Raw genomic sequence first — 18,800 nt, 5'->3', positions numbered from 1 at the left:
GCAGGCGACGAGCCGTCGCCGTCGCGGGCTTATACCGGCCAGAAGCAGCTCACGAGCGAGCGGCAGCAACGACGACGAATGGCATTGGCAGCAATGCATTTTTTTTTTCGTTTGTCGCTGTCGCCCATAGTGTTTGTTGTACCCATTACGTTACTTTTTTCGCGTTGGTTGTCGCCGTCGCTGCGTGTGGTTTAATGTTCGAGCGTTCTGATCGTTCAATAACGAGCCTATTGAACCTCATCAGATGTTGCGATCTGCAGCGTGCATGCAACGAAGCGTACTCGAGAATGAAGAAAACAGTAGCTATATGACCCATAGCAACTTTTACACGCTGTACTTGTGAACGTATAATGGGCCGTACGTTGCAGTCGGCTGAGGGCAAAATCCTATGCAAATTAATCATGGATTATAACGTTACAAAAAGAGTTCTCTTTACTTAAATTTTGTGAAATGTTTTTATACCGGGAACGATAGCGGGGTAAACAATAGAAGCTACGTACACGTAAGCACTAATAGGTTTGGTTCGTATTGCGGAGGCAGACAGCTGTAGGGCGCGCTGTCTGACATGACATTGGCCAAGTGGCACAATGAGCGTGGCTGCATCCAAGGTCACCGCACATTCGCATGTAGACTTGTGACTGCGCCAAGCAGCATTGCATTCAAATACGGGTTGAATGCGTTCTCTCGGCGCAAAAACTAATCTATCACGTCGTCAAACTCGTCAATTTTTTTTTCATTGTAGAACTTATCTTTGCTGTCCCCCTCTTTCTTCCTATGTAGGAACCACGGGAAGACGGCACTTGCCCGAAGATTTTTTTTTTTCCTGAGAGAGAACGAGATCCCCGAGGCGTCAGCAGGAGTGGCCGTCGCATTCAAGACACTTCTCCTCACATCCTTGGACATCGTGGATGTGTTCCCATTGCTGCTGTCTGTGTTTTCAATTGGGAAGCGCACCTTCTTGCTTCTGTAGACGTTACTTCGGCTCAAGCACGGTGCCCTGGTCGGTACTGTTCTGAAAGCCGCCACCAACATTATGAAGCATTCAGCTCGAACGTGTTTGTTTTTAATACCAAGTTATGCCTTTTTTAAATCTTACTAGCGCATCCTCATTTCAGAACCACCCGCCTAAAAAACCCAGTGGGAATGTTTCCTTCTGTTTCCTATTGTCCCACCAACATACATCTGTTGCAAAGTTCCCGTGTCAGTGGCTTTGTATTTTTGTGTTGATTGCACCTTGTAATGCGCTAATAGTAATCCACGCTGAATAGTTTTAGTCCAAGATTTTTGTTTCGCAAAATTTATTTGTAAATGTTTTTGATGTGTCCTAAATAAGAGCTGGCTTTCCAGTCCATGTGAAGCACTCACTGATGTACTAAGGCCGCTTTGTTTTATGTTAATAGTGTTAACTATTTTCCCACTGCTGTATTTCTACTGACGTTTTCGGGCTAATGCCAGTACCTTTTTATTTGTGGGTGGTAATGTCATTTTTATTGACTTAATTTAATGTTTGTATTTGAGTGTTATGAATTGCTTTGCTGCATTTTTATTTGTGAATTCTTCTTGGATGTATCCTAAATAGGCGCTACGTCTCCTGTGTGCATGTGGAGTAAGAACCGTTTTTATGCTGTGATATTTTAATTCAAAATAAATTGCTTTTTGTGTGAAATTGCAGAATGAACCGATTGTTGTGGTATTTTTTTGAAAAATAAAGTCTGGCCTTGTTTTTTCTTCTTTTTCATGTTTCAAAATGGCTTGTCCTGTTTTGTTTGCTTGTAACTGCCTATAGTACCCTCGTGGAGATGGGGGGGGGGCTAGTAGCAGGCGGATCGAAAACACGCAGTCTCGCGGGGAATAGCAGAACGCTCTTGAGGCGTAACGAGATGCTTTACAAGAGAGAGTAGTAGTACCCGTCTGCAGTATCCGGGAACGCCGAAACCAATAGAGCTTATTCACGCCTAAAGGGAGTGACGGAACGCTGCCTTGTACATGGCATAGCAATTCCCATACAGGGTTCAAGTACTCCGCTTCGACAGCAGCAAGTAAATCCCACGAGGAGTGTTTCGCCTCTCGTTTGGCCGCCACGCGCTACTCCTCAGAAGAGTAGCCCAATGCTTCTAAAGGGAGTGAAATATGGGACAAAAGTTTTTACTCCTAGACAGAGCGCCCAGCACTCCTCGTCTTCTCAGAGTGTAGCTATGACTTCATAGTACTTTTCCGAAACAATGTTAACTGTTTTAATTTAACTGTTGGTATCCAGTAACTGCGCGATATTACAAGGAAGAATGGGTTAAAATTGAACTTTACATTCACTTTCAGAAAACATATCCCTAATGATAAAGGCTAACAGGGCAGACGCCTGGTCTCGGACACATATGCATGAATGGCTGCAGCCGCCCCTCTGTCACAATATCCCTCAGATGTGTCCCCTAGCGACAGTAGTATGGCCATGAAGAAAGGAAGTCCAATTCGTTGTAATGCCCTGACAAGGTGACGTTTTCTGATCATTAAAAAACGACGGCAATTTAATAAGAAGTGATCTAGTGTCTTATGTTCACCGCAAATAGCGCAAAGGGCGGAGGAGGCGAGACCAGACAGGTGCATATAGAAGTTGAGCTGGGCGACCCTACATATGAAGCTGGTTAATGTGACATCACATTGACGAGATTCACAAAAAATGAGGCTTCCAAGTATGTTTTAAATGGGCATATTCTTCAACATTAATGATGACCCCTTCCTGCGTACTCACTATGCGCTGATATCTACGGAACCTTGCTCCTGCTACACTAGCCGTAACAGGGCAAAGATCAACCGAAGAGCCATCCAAAGGCGATCGCGCCAAGGTGTCGGCCTCTTCATTAAGAAGTAAAAATTCATGACCGGGAACCCAAATGAGGCAGATGTCCCGCAAATGCCAAGGCACCAGAAAGTTGAATGCACGGATCAGGAGTGAATTTTCAGGCTATGCCAAAGCGGAACAAACCGATTCAGAGTCAGTAATTATAACTACATTAAAGTGCTGCGGAGCTACTTCTTTTAAAGCCAGTACTACCGCTTGGAAGTCGGCTTGAAATATTTTAGTAAAGTCTGCTAGCCGCAGCGAGACTGCCCAGTTAATTGATTGATTGATTGTGGGGTTTAACGCGCCGACGCAACGCAGGCGATGAGGCGCGCCGTAGTGGAGGGCTCCGGATTAATTTTGACCACCTGGGGATCTTTATCGTGCGCCGAAATCTCGTACACACGGGCATTTTTGCTTTTCGCCTCCATCAGAAAAGTGGCCGCCGCGGCCGGGAATCGAACCCGCGACCTCGTGCTCAGCAGCGTAACGCCTTAGCCACTGAGCCACCGCGGCGGGTACTGCCCAGTTAAGCTGTGGACTAAAAATGCCCACACCTGCCCTCTCCTCACGTTGCGATGCATCAGTTGCCACTATTACGTAACCATTCAGTATTTCCAAATGGTCGTGCATGATTCCTGTAAGTAGTCTTGACGAAAGCATTTCTGCGTTATTGGTCAAAATCTTATAAAAAGTTAAAGGCTTTGGAGGGACCTCACAGGACATTTTCATTATTGTCAGAATGTTGATTTTCAATGGAGAAAGTTGTGCCTAGGCGTAAACACACAGAGGACAAATGTGCCAAGGCCACCAAGAGTTGAAAAACAGTGCGGGACAATCTACCAGCAACGAAATAAATTGGCTTGGTGGCGATTCAAAAATCCTCTTACTAGTCAATAGCGTTAAGAGTTGAAACCGCGACTCCAGACACCGCAAGCGTGCCTCCAGATGCAAGATGTTATTGGCCCCGCATCTGGGAGGCCGAGGCACAATGTTACGGCACGTCGCTCCAATATATTAAGCTGGTTGCGTTTGTAAACAGCTGAGCCAGAAAAGGGTGCGCAGTAACTGTAATGTGGGACGCATGTACCCCTTGTAAAAGATATGTAATTTGTCCCTTCTCATTCCAATGCTCCTGTTGCTGATTCTCCGCAGCAATCTAAGTGCCCATTTTCCTTTGGCCACGATATGATTTATATGGGGGCACCAGTCTAGTGTACTATCACAAATGACCCCCAAGTACTTCAAGGAAGCCACCTGAGGGATAGTGTCTTCCCGACACGTCAGGCATAGGCTCACCGGAGCGGATACCGGGAACACGAGGACAGCAGACTTATTGACATTGATGCTCAATATTATGTCTGCCATCCACCTTACGAAAGGCTATATCGTCCGCGTAAACAAGGTACAAATTTCCTTATTTTTTGGAATAGAACTGATATATATAATAATTAGTATGGGGGAGAGGACCGATCCTTGAGGGACGCCCCTTGTCTGAGATAGAATGGATGACGTAAAACCTTTTTGTGGGCAAAAGAACTTATGAAACTCAAACATATCGTGGTTGCTCCGACCCTCGAATCCGCATTAACCGGGCGGCTATTCCCTTTAATCTAAATTCAACACATACCAATCCCGTGAATTCGCATTTAGTGACCCACACATTTCACTAATCCACCGCAGTACACCCGCTAAAACGCACTAATCGACTTAATTCATGCGCCCCTTAATTTTAAGGTTGAGCAGATTCATGATGGCATGGCATGGCTTTTTTTTTAATGATCGTGCTCTCTTAGAGCAGTAAACAAGGAACACAATGGCACTATCAAAGAACAAGTACTGGTGAAGTCGAGGAATGCGACTGTTTGTATCTCACTGCTGTTTGTATTCAACTGCCTATTCTAACTAGAATAAGCCAAAGATAGGGATTTATTATTGATCGGGTCCCTGACGGCCTTCACGAGGGAGCAGGAATGGAGTCCAACTAACAACACATTGAAAACTTTAGACGATTTAAACACCGTGCCCATAGGAACCATGATAAATAAACCATGGTCTGTTGCCTTGCAATGTACACTGTAACTTATTATAAATGCAAAAGAAGATTGGGGGAGATGGGTAGTATCAGAGTCCCTCAATGCTTTTTTGGATAACGAAACTCCGCCATAACACTATGGGAAAAGGTTTGCAATGTCACTGAAGCAGCCGCGGGGCCACGCTAGGAGCACAGTGTGGGAGATACGAGACCTACGCGCTGCGTAGACGAAGCTAGGCCCTCATGGAATCCGGCAGCATCGACAGGTCGTTTTTCCAGCTTTAAGTATAATTAGTCGATGTTACGCCTTGTATCTTATTGTGCGGTGGCCATGAGCGGAAAGGCCTAACACTGGCTTTGTACCGGGATGTCTCTCCGGTAACGGGTATGAGCGAGAGGTCTCGAAACTTGTTTCGGTTGCCGCATGAGGGCGAGTCCAAGAAGGCTGTTTCGATTCCCGACCGCGGCAGCCGCTGTCCTCATGGAGGCGAAAACTGAAAACGCCCGTGTGTTCGATTTTTCGGCGCACGTTAAAGATCCCACGTGATCAAAATTAATCCGGAGCTCTTCACTACGGCGCGCCCCATCACGTGTAGCGTCGCGCATTAAGCCCCACGATCAATAAATGTTTACTAAATGACGCCTATAAGCGCGAGAAGTGAAAACGAAGCAATACAGCGCCACGAAGCAGGCGGCATTTTTAGGTGCGGAGTACCTTAGAACCGCAAAATGTCCGACTGCGTCCGTGCGCATAGAATTTACAATCACAAAAAAAATCCCACAGGCACCGGCAAGATTCGAGCCTGTGTCTTGTAGACCAGACAGAGTTTGTGTCAGTCGTCCTACCCATTCGGCTACTACTGTTTTTTTTTCTTTTATTTTATTGCCAGGCTTGCACTTTACAACAGAATACATGCAGGGTTCAACACATGCATGACATCAAACTGAAAAAAACGCCACCAACCTGACCAGGACTGGCGTTGTCACTTTAAAAGGGTTTTAACGCTGGCAGTGGCTCGACAATTGAAAGCCATTCCGGCACGCATTCATGTAATTTCTGTTATTCTATATACCTTTAAATATATTCACCGAAATAAACCCACGTCGACCGAGAATCTACATCTCTGTAGACATAGATCCGCCATAAGGGACCGCAGGTAATTTGGCTGCCGGGTGCAAAGCGCTCTAGACGGCGCCCAGAAGGGGACAAATGGGTGCGGCTTGCTTCCACCACCTTGGATGGCATAATCCCCGTGCGTATACGTCACTGAGCTCAGCTTGCGCGCCTTCATTGCCTTGACGTTTCTTTTTAAATGCAGAGCATTTCTTAGCCTCGCCTCTTCCGGCGTCGGACGGCGTCCACAGCTCCGCGTCCGCAGCAGGTGCGCCTCTCCTCCTTCCCTCATCTCTCTCAACAGCAGCTGGCACGCGCATGCGTCGTAGTCAACCCGTTCGCTCCGTCGCGGTCTCGGCGTAACAGGTGCGTGATAGCAGCGCGGTGGGGCGTGGAAGGGCACGCGCTGCTTGTGCATGCGTGCTCTCCCCCCCCCCCGTACTGCTCTCCCTCTACTGCGCGCGCTGCAAATATACAGCTACGGTGGCTCACCCTAATAAAGCGGCTAGCGGTCGCTCGTGCTTCAGTCACTGCGTTGCTCCTTCCTTCCTTGGTTGACGCTCACTCCACTTTAACGCGACTTTACTCTCCTCTCTCTACCCCAAACCAACACCAACGCAACTACGACCCAACTACCCACCCTAACGCGACTTTACGCGGCGTTAACGACCCCCAATGCTCTGCATTTACTCGTGTTCCCCACGCGGGAAGGCGCGGGAATGTTTTTTTTAACGTTTCCGAGGGTATAACACCGAGGGTATTTATGTCGAGCCCGGTGGGAGAAAGGGCGTCTTTTACTTTTGAACTTGCCTCAGGTCGAGGGTACAGTCCCGTCTGCGCCGGCTAGACCCCGCAAGCTTCTAAGCCCCACTGCGGGCTACGTTTTGATCCCTTGCATATGTCCTGTAAATCTTCTTGACATAAACTGTACATAGTTTTGATATCAGAGTCTGCCTCGTCTCTCACGGCTACACGAGGCACTGCGCCGCATTCCTGGATAAGGAGATATTCTGAAATTTACTAGTGCTTGTTCCCACCCGCACGTCGCGTACAGGTGGCTTAATTGGCGGCGGCTCGCTGACGAATGTGAGCTAGGAGAAGGGGGAGTGCTGCGGTACGAATACGTATGTGCTTGAACCTTATAATATGGATTAAGCAACAGCCACTTTATTGCTAAGGCAGCTTCTTGATGGGGCCGACGACCGGGAAGAACCAAATGTTCGCTTCAGCCGTTTTCGACCGGTGTTGGTCCTTGCAAGCCATGCTGTCTGGCTTAACATGTCCCTCTGCGGGTTCTACAAACATTTTGGGCAATCCCATGCGGAGGAGCTTGTCGGTTGATGAGCCTAAAATGATCCGGCTGGCTTGCTTTGGTGGCGTTTTAGATAATGGTGTTGTGTCTGCATGTATCAGTCTTTTTATATCATGCAGGGCGTTGCATACGTCAACATTGATAGTACAAATGCCTACCAACGCCTTATCTTATCACCTCCTTCAATGCCTCAGCAAGTAATTGTTGCTCTTCAGCCCTCTTATTTAGCCCTGAAGTGGGAGTGGCTCTGAGAGAACGCCCCTTGCAAGACACCCTAATAAGGACAACCCTCACCGGGCGGGGGCCTTAGCATTGCCAATTGGGTCGCGCGTTCGATTCCCGGCCGCGGCGGCCGCTTTTCAGATGGAGGCGAAAAGCAAAAACGCCTGTGTGCACGAGATTTCGGTGCACGTTAAAGATACCCAGGTGGTCAAAATTAATCTGGAGCCCTCCACTACGGCGCGCCTCATCGCCTGCGTTGCGTCGGCGCGTTAAACCCCACAATCAAATCAATCAGCATTGCCCATGGTGTTTGTAATGAAGTTTACTTAGCGAATAAGTAATTCATTCAACCATTATCTTCTTGAGTTCAAGAGTTGATGCTTGTAGCATCCGTGGTGCGACGTCCCGCATCGCCAGACAAGCCTTGCATTATTACTAGGCGTACCCCACTCGCAATAGTACTCGCGCTTTTGCCTGAAAAAAAGGGTCGTAGGATGTCCACAAAGTCATCTACCTGTCTGGAAAAGGTCGTACTTGGTACGGAAAGATGTGGTGAACACGAATACAAATAGAGACGATTGTTCCCTATGAATTTCACAGTGGTAAGTGGGAATGCAACGCTGGCGCTACTTCAAGCGGCCTCTGTTGACATTTAACTTTTATTGTCGAATATGTGCCTCAGCTATACAAAACAAAATGTAAGAAAACACATTTTTGATTAGAAAACATTTTCCCCATGTACAGAAGATAGCTTTCTGATCGAGGCGAAGCCAGACGATGACCGCTTTTATGTCTTAACTCGAGAGCCGCATTTCTTTTACTTTTAATTCTTGATTACATGGTGTAATACAGCACCTCCCATATACTTTTTTCCAGTGCATTGCAAAAGAACCGAAATACGCGGACAGCGGCTCGGCGCTAGTGAATGGCCCCGCCTCTCTGTACCGCCCCTTAAACATGGTGACTCGTCCGGCGCGTCGTTCAAACGCGCATGTCCGTAGTGACTCTACGCTTGACGCGTTGGCGACGCCGCGTGCTCCAACAGTTGTTGAAGCGACAACTAAGTAGAGATCACTCTAATGGCGTGAACGGGGAGTAACCGACCACGAAATGTGTTTATTTTCCGGCTAACTGAAGTTGAAAATATAAAATCTGCCGAAACAGAGGCACTAAAACACGCACATGGTTTGGGAAAAACGAAAGAGAAAAATATTTTTCAGCTCTTTTTAGCACAGTGGATTCATAGTTCGAGGTAATTGAGGTATTTGTTGCTAGGTACATGGGGACTGCCTTTTGGTGATTCCTCTTAGCTTGTTCTTGCTGATGAACTGTGAAGCATCAGGCATTTCTGTGACACCGAATGCATAGTTCGCGAGAAGGGGCCTCAAACAACACACCGTAATCAACACCGTTACCTTGAGTCGGTGCACCTCACCGCTGCGTGAGCACTTGAGCAGGTTGGAACTAAAAAGAATGGTTAATGCATTGTTCACCAGTGTACTAGGGAGTCTGGGCACGGGGTTGTTGTCCTTGAGTGCCTGCTCAGCAAAAACCCGCCAAGTGTCGAGCGCGAATAGCAACTGCCCTGAGGGGTAAACGAGTCCACCCCGGTTCTGGATGCCGGTGAAGGTGAACAGGGGTCCGTTGGTTCCAGGCTTTGTAAAAAGGCGTCACAACTTTTGCGATTCATCTGTTTGTCAGTGACTCTGGCAACGTAACCACCGACATAAACGGTTGCTGATAGCTGCAGTTAAGGCAGCTGAGATAGCAAAACATCAGCGTTGAGCCTTTAGAGCATGTTCCGAGCATATCTTGAATGTTGAGTGTGTGGCTGAGAAGGCGTTCGTGGTGCGCTGTGACTCCCAACCCGGCAACTGAGAAATCAGTGCAATTGCTTTTGGGGCATTAGCGACATTCGAAATGGCATTTGATGCTACGATTCCAGTTTTGACGATTTCCTAAAGTCCTATGAGTGCCGCCCGAAAATCCAAAACGTTATTGGAGCCAGCAGACATGCGTAGCGTTCCAAAAAGCGACTCCACCGAACCGCTGTTGAAGTTGCGAGTCAGCACAAACATGAAGGTCGCGGTTCTCAGGTCGTACCTGATACAGGAAACACAGGAGCAGATGGTGATTAAAAATGCTTCCTATGTCTCCTTCGTGAGGAACTTGATTAGATTCCCACACCTTCTTTTAGTATCTTTCAGGTACATAGGTACGATAGCCTCGAGGCACTCAAGCCTGTCACCGTCAGCATCGTCGTAATGCCAAACATCGGACAACTTTTTGGTGGCGATGCTGAGTTGTATATCTCATGCCGAGAAGTATCAACCAGCGATAAAAGTGTCTCATGAATTTGATCCTGTGACTGCAATTGCCAACTACGTGCTGTATGTTCCTCCGGCGTGCTCTTTTAATCGTTCCAACGAAACAGTAACCGCCGCAGCCCGAATTTGGATGGCCCTTGCCGCGTTTATCTTTTCGATATTATTTGCATAGAAGTAATTTCGGCTGAGATAACGGACCGGTTTCACCGTCAGATTCCTCTGCAGGTAATAAGTACCCTTCAGCTAAAATGACAAAATATCTCCCTTCGGTCGTATGTCAAGAGCTAAAAACTGAGTGGGTACATTCTTCAGCTCGCGAAGGGGGGAAAACGTAGAAACAGAGGTCTGTTAGTGTCGCACAGCTGTTCTAATTGAAACTTCAGAGTGTTCTTGCACAACATCTTGATGTCATTTACGTTGACTGGGTGGTTTTCGTTGACAAGACGTACATTGCGGAAACCACAGGCTTCTATTTCTTTATCACAAGGATCACCAGCCCATGAAGCTGAATACCCGTTTCTTGTGTAATGCATACGCCGCCTACTGGGATCCTGCACGACTCACAACAAAGCAGACTAGGGAGTCGGCTAAAACGACATCGCTACTGCTAGCGCCATCGAAGGGAACATCCTCTTGTCCAACAAATCAATCCCGCTGCTTGTTATGCTGAAGCTTTTTTTCTTAATGCGCGCCTCTTCAACACTGAGAGCACACCCTTGATTGTGGCTTGCTTATGTTTTCGGGCTCACCTCTGAAGCAAGCTTCAAGCAGTTTTGTAAAGCCCGTTTCGGCACTTTTGATGCCGATATACCCTGACAGAGTGTTTCTTCAGGGCAGCTTCAAAAGAGCTTCACCTCGTATATGCTCATATGCCTTGGTAAATAGGTGCCTAAGAAGAACGCAGCAACGGGTTGTTTCCTCGGACCATGTGGTCTTTACGCTCTTAAAATTCCTTCAAGCAAGAAACACGCGGAAGGCTCGTTTTGAGCGTCCTTTAGCCGTGTGTAAGAAAGGTCTGCCGTAAAAGAATATTTTCTCAACTGTTTAAGTTATTGCTTGTGTTTATCAACAGACTAGTTTAGTCACAGAATTTGACTCCTGAGGCCTCCTTGCTTTGTCTTACACTTCGATTTTTCCATAGTCAAAAAGCTTGAGGTCGATCTGCTAACCAAAACACATCGATCATGCTTGTATTCAAGGTTCTCCTCACCAGGCTGTCAAGAATATCCGTCTGCTAGCATGTCTACAGTAGCATCGCCATGCAGGGATTTGGTTATGGCAGTATAGGGAAGCGGGATTGAGCGAGCTGTAACAGCTCACAAGGCGTCTGTGCACCCTGCGTCCACAAAAGGAGCCATTTTGTCCGAGCGCTCTTGTTCTTCCGACGAGCTCCGGTACGGTGCTTCTAACGCTGCGAGTAATCTTCAAAAATATACGGTATAGTACCTTTCTTCAGCCGCTGCCTTTTTCCTTATATAAAATATTCGTTTCGTTCTTGAAGTGCCAGTTGCACACTTCAGTGTAACAAGACGACACATTCCGTGCCCAGCCATCCTGACGCATTGGGGCAAGCCATTTGCTGCTCAAGTCAATCTCGGATGGAAATGCGTGAAACGATAGCCCTGGTGCATTCTTCCTGTAGTCTGATTTGCACAGAGGCACACAGCAATAATTGGCGCATTTATGGGAGGTTGTGGGGTGGCCAATCCTGCTCTAACGGGAGAGAGCGTTACCGGCAATACCCGAAGCCCAATTCTGCAATTCCATCTCCACGCGGAATTTTATTTTTTTTTTTAATTCCGGTGCGAATTTTACAGCACTGGGATTCGAACCGCGGTTATTCGGCACTGGAGACTGAGAGCCGTGGGCGCAATGAATACGCCAATTTATCTATGGCCCTCAGTTTTCAGTGGCTGCGAATCAACTGACGACGTTGGCTGTCAGAGCTGTGACGCAGCAGAGTGCGCTATTAATCCCTGGACCGGACAGGGCGCCATTGGAACCTCAACCTGGCAACGGTAACAAGAGAACGTTATCCAGCGAAGCGAGTCTAGAGGAGTTGTTCGAGGAATTAGAGGGCATTAAAGGGATGTAATAATGCTTAGTGAGGAAAGGAGGATAGGTGAAGCATTTACGGTGCTGAGAAATGGGCACGTCCTATGTTACCGTAGTCTAGTGGACAGAAGAAAACTGGGAGTGGGATATCTAGTCAATGGAAGCATAGGTGGCAACATAGACGAAAACTATACCATTAACTAAAGGGTTGCCGGTCTTGCAATTACGCCTAATAAAAGGTAAAACTCAAGGTGATTCAGGGCTAGGTGCCTACATCCAGCGACGAAGACTAGCTAGTTGAACGCTTCTATGAGGATGTGGAATTGGTAATGGCTAAAGTAAAAATACAGTATAAGGTAGTTATGGGAGACTTAAATGCTAAAATAGGCAGGAATCAGGCGGGAGGCAAGGCAATTCAGAACCATGGTCAGGGCTGCAAAAACAACAGGGGGGCTCTACTAGCCGAGTTCGCAAAATGGAATATTCTACGCATCATGAACACCTTCTTCTTCAAACAGGAGGGCCGGAAGTTGACGTGGAGCAGCCCAAACGGGAGCATAAAAAAGAAATAGACTTCATATTATGCGATAAACCTGGCGTCGTGAGGATGCGGGAGTGCTCGAAAAAGTTAGGTGCAGTGACCACCGTATGGTAACAGCTCAACCTAGGCTAGATTTCCGGAGGGCCCGTAGCAAGCTAGTACGAAATAAGGGTATACCGACAGAACAGCACGCGACGAAAGGGCACGCGACAGAAGAGCACCGCCATAACAGCATGGCGTCAAAAGAGCACGCGACAAAACAGCACGCGACAGAACAGCACAGCGTCAGAAGGGCACAGCGTCAAAAGCGCACACGACAGAAAAGCACAGCGACAATATAGCACAGCGACAAAAGGGCACACGACAAAATAGCACGGCGACAAAACAGCACACGACAAAACAGCACACCGCAAGGGCACAGCCCTGAAACAGTTGGGTTCGGTGGCGTAGCTAGGTAGTCTGACGTAGTGCACTGGCGGGGCAGGCCCGGGCCGAGTAGCAGGCATTTTCTCGGGCCCGAGCCGGGCTCTGGCTTGAACCAAAATTTTCCGGCCGGGCCAGCCCGAGCCGCTCTGGCCATCCCTGAGGCCCGGCAATCCTGTGCCGCAAATTATAAATTGTTGACAACAAAAAGATTTTTGTTGATGTTTCATGTTAAGTGAGAACAAAATGAAGCCAAGTGTAAATTCATTACGGCGCGGTTAAAAGATGATAAAAGGAGATTCCGCTTAGAAAGCCTTTACACCAATAAAAAAATATCTGGGACCCATCAGCATAGTGGGAGAGAGTGGGCCAGAAAACGATGGCACACTAGCCACACAGTACAACACGATTGTCTTTTCCCTTTTCTTTTCAAACAAACACAAACAGAACAAGCGTGACGTGGACTTTGGACTACGTGCAGAGTTTGAAGGACCAATTTTTGAAGGAGAGCCCATGATTTCTTCCGGGAAAAATGTTTTCAAACCCATGAAAAGAGGCAAAAAATAACAGAAGCGCCGATAAAATATTGCTGCCAACGTAACTAGAGAAAAATACTAAAATGAAGTGGTGAAACCGGACGCATCGTCAGCTCAAATTTCAGCAAGTAATGGAACAGCGAAAGCTGCAGTATCTGCTGAGGAATTTCAATATTGCAATAAATAATCCACTTGCTCCGAATCATTTGAAGTATCCTCGGTGTGTCTTTATTTCGAAGACTCGCAAACGAAGTCGCAAATAGAGTTCATGACTACTGAAAGAACAGTTTCTAAGTGAGGATATTGAAGTTGCACAAAGTTCAGTCCAAGTTTAATGGAAATTTAAATCCCAATTAGTCGTATTCGCTTTGTGCTTGCGCTTTTTAAGCTAACAGCAAACTTCTTCGAGTTCATGTTTATAGCCTGTAGGACTAGGGAGGGCATTTAACAAGTCTGGCGAGGTCGGGCTTAATTTATCAAATTCTGCCGGGCTCGGGAATGGCTCGGGCCTACATTTTAGAAGTTTGCCGGGCCACGGCTGTGTCTCTATCGGGCAGGTTCGGGCCGGGCCTAGAAATTGCGGCACGGGTAGTGCTCTAGTTAGGGCACTGCTAGGGTCCGGGACGGTCCAAAAGGACGCGCCCGGCCCGGCCCACGGGCCGTGCTCGGGCCGCGCAGCACGCATTGTCTCGGGCCCGGGCGAGGCTTGGGCTTGAACAAAAACACTTTTTGGGCCGAGCCGGCCCGGGCAGACCCTGAATCCCGGCAGTCGTGTGCCGCAGATTTAAAATGTAAACAACAAAAAATTCGGCTCATTAATCATTTGGGTGAAATGAAAACAAAAAAAGCCAAGTGCTGTTAGTCTGTCAACGTGGCGATGCTAAAAAAATAACAAACTGCCATATTGCACTCAGAAAGCCTTCAAGCCAACAAAAGAAAACGTATGGGCTTTATCAGCCTAGTGGGAGAGGACGGGTCAGAAAACGAGAGCACTCTGGTAGTAGAGTACATGATTGTCTCTTTCCTCTGTTTTTGAAACTAAAAAAAAAACAAATGTGACCTGGGCATTGCACTTTGTGCAGATCATAACACCAAAGATTAGCTAACGTACCCTTGTGTCATTCCTAAAGCTTTTTATACACATACCTTCTTGCCCATAAAGCGACTTTTTGAGTACAAAACTTTGTGAGCATGGGAGGAACTTAGGTCTACTTGGATAGACACCTGGTGCAAACCGACAACGAACCTTGGCAAATTAAATTGAGAGATGTACACGTTAAACTAGCTCTCGGCAGAGTGTGCTGGCGTCAAAAACAAGTAGGAAAAGAGTTTTTTGGGAAAAGAATTGAATAAAATAACGAAACGTGGCATATCTGTCCACGAAATGCGTAAATAAAAATATCCTCTTTTATGAGCATCATTTAGGCGATCCTCATTGTGCTTTAGGTTCGGAGACTGTCGCAAATGCAGCGCCTGTTTTACCAATATTTTCCGTAAAGATACATTTTTTAGGTCAGGATATTTATGTTGTACAGATATAGGTCTAAGTATTGAACAAGTGTAAATTCAATGTACTACTTCTAAGCCTATTTTAGGCTAAAAAGACCAAACTTTGAGGGCTCATGTTTGGAGTCTGGCGGACTCGGGCTGAGCTTAGAAAACAGTGCGCGGGCTCGGGTTTCTTTTATTCAATGCTGTCGGGCTCGGGCCGGGCTTGAGCTTTTCTCTTACTGTTTTGTCGGGCTCGGGCCTGGCCCTGGCCGTGTCTCTACCAGGAGGGCTCGGGCCAGGCCTAGAAATTCCGGCCCCAATACTGCTCTAGCCTCTGTCATCCAACGATTGCTGCCCTCTCCCACTCGACCCGCGAATTACGCGGTCGTTTGAGGCACGCGTTCGCTCAATTTGTTTTTTTTGTGTGTGTGTGTTTTTTTTTTTCAACACATGAAATCACGGGTATGACAAGGGCACGCGCGCCGGCTCAAACAGCGGCCGTGTTGATTTTCTCGCACCATAGGCCGGTCGCGGAAAAAATGGTCCCGAAACAAATAATCCCGGAACAAATGGCCCCGGAACAAATGTCCCCGGGACTCAAGGTTCGGGAACAAATAGTCGAGGAACAAATGGTCCAAACTTCAAAGTAGGAAAAATGGTCCCACCACTACTGCACCTATGCATGAGCGCCTCTCTGAGAGAAGGAGAGAGGGGGTCAGTGTATTTGTATTTATATGTCTGTATTTGTGCACAAAGTATTTTGCATCTGTCTATATACAGAGTGATCAAAGTTAAGTCAACATTTATTTTTAAAATTAGATGCTTTGATATGCGTGAAGACCACCGCTACAGTGAGGTTATGCACCAAGGGGGACACACAGTGAGGTGGTAAATATAGATGTCCGTGGCGTAATTAACTTAAATTGTTAATTACTCTTTAGCGGCTGCAGTAAGCAGGCATGTTTGTATTGACAATTTAGAGGCAATCGTGTTTCCACGAAGTTCCATTTGACAAAATTCTTTTAGCGCATTCATACTCTGAGATATCGGACCGTGAAGTTTAATTGCCGTTCGCATGATTGCGCATGAAAGATAGTGAATACCAGCGGAAAGCTCCTCCGTTTTGTGACGCCCCTGCTGTGTACGATGTTTAGTTCGACAACGAGGAGGAGGCATAAGAAAAAGTGACAACTGGCACCCTTTCAGTCTTGGCTGGCGTTATCGCAATGTGCAGTACTCAGAACCGCAACCGAAACAGAACAAAGGGGAGGAGCTTTGCGCCGGTCGTCACTGTCTGGCATGCGTAATCATGCGAACGCTAATTAAACTTCGCAGTTCGATATCTCGGAGTACGGATGCGCTAGAAGAATTCTGCCAAATGAAACTACATGGAACTTCTCAATACAAACATGCCTGCTTACTGCAGCCACAAAAAAGTAATTATTTAATTTTAGTTAATTAAGCCACCGACATCAATATTTAGCACCTCATTATGTGTCCCCCTGGACGCATAACCTCACTGTAGAGGTTGTCTTCACGTAAAACTAAACGCCTAATTAAAAAGAAGCCAATCGACTTAACTTTGATCCCCCTGTATAATAGATTTGCTAAGGCTGAATTTACTTGAGTTAAATGCTGCATACAACTTTGTCGTCGTACGTGTATGTTCTCCCGTGCTTCCGTTGCTTTGTTCTTCTATTTATTAAAGCTATTAAGCGAATGCCACTTGACCCTGTGCGGGGAGCCTATTTAGAGTGGCAGTATTATTTAGGTTATGTGAAGTATCTAAAATGTGAGTGGGACGGTACTGCTGATTATCATACAACATAGAGCTGTACGCTCGCCGATTTATCGCTATTTAAAAAAAAAGAATTTTACACGATGAATGGTATATTTCGTTAGCTAAGCTGCGTTACGGCGCTCTTAACCTGAAAGGCTTGGATATCTGCAGTTCGTATCAAGCGAAGCGGCGCTAATAAAGATATTCGACCTTGATAAGTTGGCAGCTTGCAGCTTAGATACTTTTGTTTTTCTCTAAAAATATGCAATGTAGCTATTAATACGCATCGTTTCTTGCTGCAAGGTTTAGAAGACTGCTACTAACATGATTTGTTAATTTTGCCGGAGTGTTGCGGGAGCATAACATTTGCTAAGGGCAGCAGGTGAGCTCATCGAAACTGGTCACCAACCATCAACAAACTTTATTGTTCGGAATTGCATTTGAGCACAAATATATGCAGTTTATTTGCGCAAATCTGAAAACATGTTTTCCGCTCGTCTTTCTGACGGCCTTACTTCCCAGAAATTGCGAGAACCAAAGACAGTCACTTGTCATGGTTCAATGAAACGCCAACGATCGATGAAAGTTGATGCACCACGCCGCCAGACTTGCCTTTTTGGGACTCCCCTTAAAAAGCGAGATCAAACAGGAAGGAGCGGGCGGGGGGGAGTGTAGGTGGTTCGCTTCGGTAGAATATTTCTTTTGCTTCAGCTGGCCCTCGTTGCCCTCTTTAGAAGAAATTTGTCATGGTGCTGAATGTCGTGATAGCCACGTTGGACCAGCGGCCCAGCGGATGGGGCGCGATGTAGTCGTAATCAGGCGTGCATATGTCTCGGAACTCTGCCTGTCACCAACCTCTCTTTCTCGCGGCGGTTCCTCGCGATAGGTGCGCCTTCCTAGAACACTGCCGGACTCAAAAACTGCCTTCCTGAGTGAGAAAGGAGCGTGGAGTCTGGCCGTGACTGGACGTAGTTGCTGTGACAAGAAAAACCTCGGATAGGGGTGGGAAGAACTAGCGAAAATATATAATTATCGGATGTAACGGTTTAATAGTTATGATAGCGTAAATAGAAATAAATTGTTGGGCGCAATTTTTATAAATACAAAAATAAATAATAAATAAATAATACCAAAGAAGTGCAAAAGTAAAAAAAAATATTACAAACAACTAAAGAAATAAAAATGTATTTTAAAACATCTACAACAAAGAATGAAATAAAAACCAGGAAAATAACGGCGGAAGCACAAATAAAAAATAACAAGAAACAGGCCAACTGTGTTACGCCATGCATTTGCATTTGCACAAAAATGCATACTAAAATGAAGCGATGGCTTACTGACAGTTTTATGCTACAGAAGGCGATACACCACTTCAGCAAGATGCAACAAATTTAAACAAAGAGCCAACGTAAGGTTTTGTGGAATCATTTTGCCCGATGAGGTGCCCGGGACCATTTGTTCCGGGGCCATAAGAACCGGGACCATAACTTTCATATAGGGACCATAAGTTTTTACGGCAAGCAAATGAGCTAAGGCATTTGGGCGGTGTTCACTACGGTATAATGCATTCTTAATGATATTTGCTGAAAATAAAAGGCACTCTACCTTTACAAAGAAAGCAGCTTTACAAACATTCATTTGCCCCCCAAAATGCAGAAAATCTAAAGAAAAGTTTTACCTGAACTGCGTTGTCTAGATAAACTGAATTTTCAAACACTGTTGCCCCAAGTTTTTTCTCCCGTCAAGCCTGCGATATTGTCGTGGAGGAAGAATGGACCTTTTTGAAAGCGTGTGCACGCATTGTACGTCCCCGCGCACGCCCTGTAATACCCGTTTGTTGCTGTTGTGTCGGGGGGGAGAGGGAGGCCATTGTATAGCCCCGCGCAGGGATGGCACTGCGCCTTTGTTCTTCTTGGGTGCAACAAAAGCCGACCCCCCACTCGTTTTTACTGAGGAGAGGGCGCAGTCCAGGTTACACGGACGGGGGCAAATGCTCACGTGTGTATTTTAGAGGAGGAATTGTGAACACGAGTGCAAATAGCGCAGTTGTTTTGAGATGGGTTTCTTAGACTGCCAAAGGGCGTTCGGGTTGTTTCGTGATCCACCCACCGCAGTGTCCGTGCACCGA

The sequence above is a fragment of the Haemaphysalis longicornis genome, unplaced genomic scaffold (genome assembly GCF_048455015.1).
Source record: "Haemaphysalis longicornis isolate Haplotype H1 unplaced genomic scaffold, Haemaphysalis longicornis Haplotype H1 scaffold_5, whole genome shotgun sequence".
Classification (NCBI taxonomy): Eukaryota; Metazoa; Arthropoda; class Arachnida; order Ixodida; family Ixodidae; genus Haemaphysalis; species Haemaphysalis longicornis.
Note: the sequence above shows the minus strand (reverse complement) of the source record.